This window comes from Oncorhynchus tshawytscha, linkage group LG02, assembly GCF_018296145.1.
Source record: "Oncorhynchus tshawytscha isolate Ot180627B linkage group LG02, Otsh_v2.0, whole genome shotgun sequence".
NCBI classification, from domain to species: domain Eukaryota; kingdom Metazoa; phylum Chordata; class Actinopteri; order Salmoniformes; family Salmonidae; genus Oncorhynchus; species Oncorhynchus tshawytscha.
The window spans coordinates 33,233,936-33,239,049 of NC_056430.1; the positions used below are offsets into that span (position 1 = coordinate 33,233,936).

Sequence of the window (5,114 nt, forward strand, 5' to 3'; positions counted from 1 at the left end):
TGTGTTTCCATCGCATTTTCAATTCTACTGATAGTTTTATCACAAACTGTTACATTAAATAGCAAATGTGCTCATTCTGGTCTTATCACTTGCGCCCTAGCCAACACCTTGCAGTTCAGGTAGGTTAGTCTACAAACATGAGATTATTATGATTTAAGAGTTACAATATTTGTTGGTCAAGCATTGATTATGTCACCAGAATAAGACCCTCAAGCTCATACCGTGCACTTCCACCACCCTGTGAAGTTCGGAACTTATTTCATCTGTAACCTAATAAACTGCACGGTTTCCAGAGTCGTAGTGGGAGGACCACACACGGTGTCATCACGTGACTCCCAAGTTTACTTCGATATGATAGTTATAGCAATATTTGCGCATAAAGGTGTTTCCACCACCATTTCTCGCATACATTTTACCAACACAAAAAGGTCCCACCATGTCAAAAGAACAAATTCTGTTGCCATTTTATAAAATTGTACTGAAACTTGTTTCAATCACAGCTGTTGTGATTTGTCTTTATACGGTATGACTTTACTCACATAACTGGATGGACACGTGGTTAGATACATTTGGAATGTTTTGTTTGGTGACTGAACTAACACTGATAATTAACAATCTGACAACTAGCTACACAGGCAGCCCAATCAAACCAATCAAAAGACCAAATAGTGAAAAGATCAGAATAGGGCTGCCTGTGTAAATGCAGCCTATGGGAGAATCTTAATTGCAAACTCCCGTTCTCCTCAAAATCCATTGGAGGAGAAGGTCAGAGGGGAGGGACCTCTGGCTTTCTCAGCCAATGGGTTATGAGGAGAGAGAATGCAAGAAGTATGCAACTTGAGGTTCTCCCAGTGACAATGGGGGGGGTCGATTTAATTGTGCCTGTGCAGGCATGTTTTGCACCGGCTGAAAGTTGACTACATTCGATTTGGAACCCGGGCTGCCTCTCTGGCATGAGCCAAGTGTCCCGACCTGTCCGATTGCAAAGTCGGCTCAAAACAAAAGTTACGTAATTAAGCAGGTAAAGTAACGAGAAGGATTCTGTTTTCACATGCGAAAGGGATTGCTTTTGATTACGCTTTGTCCGCCTTACCAATAAACTAGTTTGACAATTTTGAAAATGTATTTTTTGAAAAAGAGCTGTACGATGCACCCTGGCCAGCGTAATAACACTCCCTCATTGACTGTCATTCCACAAATCAGGCTGATGACACAGCACAAAACTCTGTAGCTTGTAGTTGACTCATCTCACAGTTTTAGCTTTAATTTAAAATGTGCCTAGGACTTTACTCAGATCTGTGAATTATGATGCAAAAACATCTGTTCTGTAAACCAAATGGCATGTACAGTTTTTGAACGGAGCTATATTAACTGAATTTATAGCAGATATGTCTGGGCTTTGGTAATAGTGTGAAAAGGCAAATTCAGTGAACCTAACTCGACAAGGGTAATTGGACAGGATGTATCTCATACTTGCCCTGGCTGTGACATGTACAGTTTCTTTCACATGAAATCCATTTAGGACAGAAGTTCAGCAAAAAATCCCTGAAAAGGTAATCCTGGATTTGATTATTTGGATTACAGTTATGCTTTTAAAACCTGGTGCATGAGGTAACAATGCTGTTTGCAACACTTTCCTTACTCAGCTTTCTCCAAATAGTCTTGAGGATAAATGATTCAAGCTTATTTTGTATTTCTCCTTAACAGCCACCCCAGCTTCAGAGAGAACATTTTATTACTGACGTGCTCTTGTTTTTGTGGTTGCATTTTGCCCTTGTTTGAATGTGTTATTTTTCAAGGTTTCTCTATTGCACTGTGTTTGTGTTCCCTTTGACTTGACTATCTGCTGTGTCACCTTTTCTCCTCCTGCCCCTGTGAATGGTGTGGATTCGCTTTAACTACTGCAGAGCCTTTTTACATGTACCATAATGTAATTAAGTATGTGTAATCAAGATTAAAACTACTGTAAGTTTTGTACTGTATTGGAGAGTCTATTCCAAATAAATAAACTTTACTTGGCTGGCTGATATTTCCTACATTGCTAAATAAGAGTCAGATATTTATAAAGAGGAGGAGCTCTGGGTGGGCCACCCTGTACAAAGATAACATATGCCATCAGAACAGTAGTCCACAATCACACCATGTAATACCAGCCAACGTTAGAGGAAAAACAGGAATGGCAATGTTAATTTCTGGAAATGGTTGAGTAGTCTCTTAAATGCATGCAGATATCTAGACAGAAGGCTTTGTCCAGGCCACATGTGTCAAATTCATCCCATGGAGGGCAGTGGCTACGGGTTTTCACTCCTCCCTTGTACTTAAAGCCTAGTTTCAAGCAGATCAAGAGTTAACCCGCGATAGCCAACACCCGCATGCATCCTGAGACAAGGCCGAGAATAGCCCACAAAGATCTCCGCCAGGGCACAACCCAAGGGGGGTGCCAACCCAGACAGGAAGATCACATCAGTGACTAAACCCACTCAAGTGACGCACCCCTCCTAGGGATGGTATGAAAGAGCCCTAGTAAGCCAGTGACTCAGCCCCTGTAATAGGGTTAGAGGCAGAGAATCCCAGTGGAAAGAGGGGAACCGGCCAGGCAGAGACAGCAAGGGCGGTTCGTTGCTCCAGAGCCTTTCCGTTCACCTTCACACTCCTGGGCCAGACTACACTCAATCATAGGACTCACTGAAGAGATGAGTCTTCAGTAAAGACTTAAAGGTTGAGACTGAGTTTGCGTCTCTCACATGGGTAGGCAGACCATTCCATTAAAATGGAGCTCTATAGAAGAAAGCCCTGCCTCCAGCTGTTTGCTTAGAAATTCTAGAGACAATTAGGAGGCCTGCGTCTTGTGACCGTAGCGTACTTGTAGGTATGTACGGCAGGACCAAATCAGAGAGATAGGTAGCAGCAAGCCCATGTCATGCTTTGTAGGTTAGCAGTAAAACCTTGAAATCAGCCCTTGCCTTGACAGGAAGCCAGTGTAGGGAGGCTAGCCCTGGAGTAATATGATCAAATTTTTGGGTTAAACCAGTTAAACCACTATTCCTAGGCCGTCATTGAACATAAGAATTTGTTCTTAACTGACTTTCCTGTTTAAATAAAGGTAAAATAAAAATATATACAGTACCAGTCAAAAGTTTGGACACACCTACTCATTCAAGGGTTCTTTATTTTTTACTTTGTTTTACATTGTAAAATAATAGTGAAGACAAACTATGACAAAACACACATGTAACCAAAAAAAGTGTTAAATAAATCCAAATATTTTATATTTGAGATTCTTAAAAGTAGCCACCCTTTGCCTTGATGACAGCGATGCACACTCTTGGCATTCTCTCAACCAGCTTCATGAGGTAATCACCTGGAATGCATTTCAATTAACAGGTGTGTCTTGTTAATTTCTGGAATTGCTTTTGAGCCAATCAGTTGTGTTGTGACAGGGTGGGGGGGTATACAGAAAATAGCCCTATTTGGTAAAATACCAAGTCCATATTATGGCAAGAACAGCTCAAATAAGCGAAGAGAAACAACAGTCCATCATTACTTAAAGACATGAGTAGGTGTGTCCAAACCTTTGACTGGTACTGTGTGTGTGTGTATGTGTATGTGTGTGTGTGTATATGAATAATGATGCTCAAATTGAAAATTATTAAACAAAATAATAAGGATTTCTATCAACCTAATCGAGGCATAAATTACATCTCACATTCCAGTATTTGAAATGTAAACCAGGTTACATGCGATTTATCTTAATGCGACTCCATGCAGCCAATGGAAAGGTTCGCTTTAAGTATAATTCCAGGAGCCACTTGTGGATTTGACAGCTCTAACGCAGCCTCACCTCGACACCGCCAAAACAACTGCTATGCGGATCTGATTGAATAAAGCCCAAAGGTCACTGATTAGTTAGGAACTCTCCTCACCTGGTTGTCTAGGTCTTAATTGGACAAAATGCCAGAGCTTGGTGCTTGAGTATTCACACTGGGCCTGAAGCGGGGTGGTGGTGTGTCGTCCTTCCTAGCCTCTGTGGAGGGGTTCCTGACCACCTTACTGTGGAGGGCACAGCTCACACAGTAGTGCAGCTTCACATACTGTAGAGCTTGGGGAAAATGTAGGCTGCACAGAGGAATGATGTTTGAGTATGAAGTGTAATAAACCACTGATCTGGTGGATCTAATCAAGCAAAAGACAGATGCTTCAGTGCAGTGTCATTCAATGATGGTCCTGGGGACCGACAGTGTGCCTAACAGCATCACTCATGACGAGTTACCCTCAGACCAATCTACTCACAATCAAACACGCTAGCCTCGGAGATGTCCCTGACAGCAGCAGCCTCAACAATGTTCTTGATGACAAACTTTTTGATGGCCTTGTCCTTGGGCATACAGCGAGCACAGTTGCTGCAGCGGATGGACCGCAGTTCCTTCTCAGTCTAAACAAAGGCACAATGGATGTCTTGAAACATGAGCACAGAGGCTCACTGTCAAATTATTCACAAGGGTTTTTCAACTCCAGTCCTGGGGACCCCACTGTGTGTGCAGGTTCATTCCAGTCAATTAGGTACTCCAATTTCACTTAAGTGCTGTGTCAGTAATCTCAGTATAGAATACTTTGTTACACACAAACCTAGAGTGCAGAAAAATAACCAACCTGCAATGTACCGACTCTTTCTTGAGAAACCAAAACCAAAAGACAAAACCCATGTTTCAAGCAGCCTCAAGTTCAGCTTACTCAACTTGAGCATTATTCAGCCTACATAAAATGTGTTCATATTTACATTTCCTACCTGAGCGTTTCCTAGCAGTCCAGTGGTCTTTGCCAGAACAAGTAGGTAGCTCATTAGTTGGTCCAGAGTTGTGCAATAGTTAATTGCATAAACTTAATTTAAAAAAAAAATTGCACTTCAGAACATAAACTGATTGGATGTCAATAGGGCGGAACTGTACATTTAAAACCCACCACCTTATTCCACTACTTTACCCTATCTGAACCTACCCCAGGCCAACAATCTGAGAGGACAGGACACTGCCACTCAACACACCATGTACCTCTTCTAAAGTCAAATCTCATACCCCCAAGTACTTCTCTGCAGCTGCCACCACAACATATATTTT

General features: G+C 42.0%; 1 pseudogene; it reads right to left on the bottom strand.

Moving 5' to 3' along the window:
• Positions 1–2,041: 2,041 nt before the first annotated feature.
• Positions 2,042–4,840, bottom strand: LOC112262885 (annotated as a pseudogene).
• Positions 4,841–5,114: the final 274 nt, after the last annotated feature.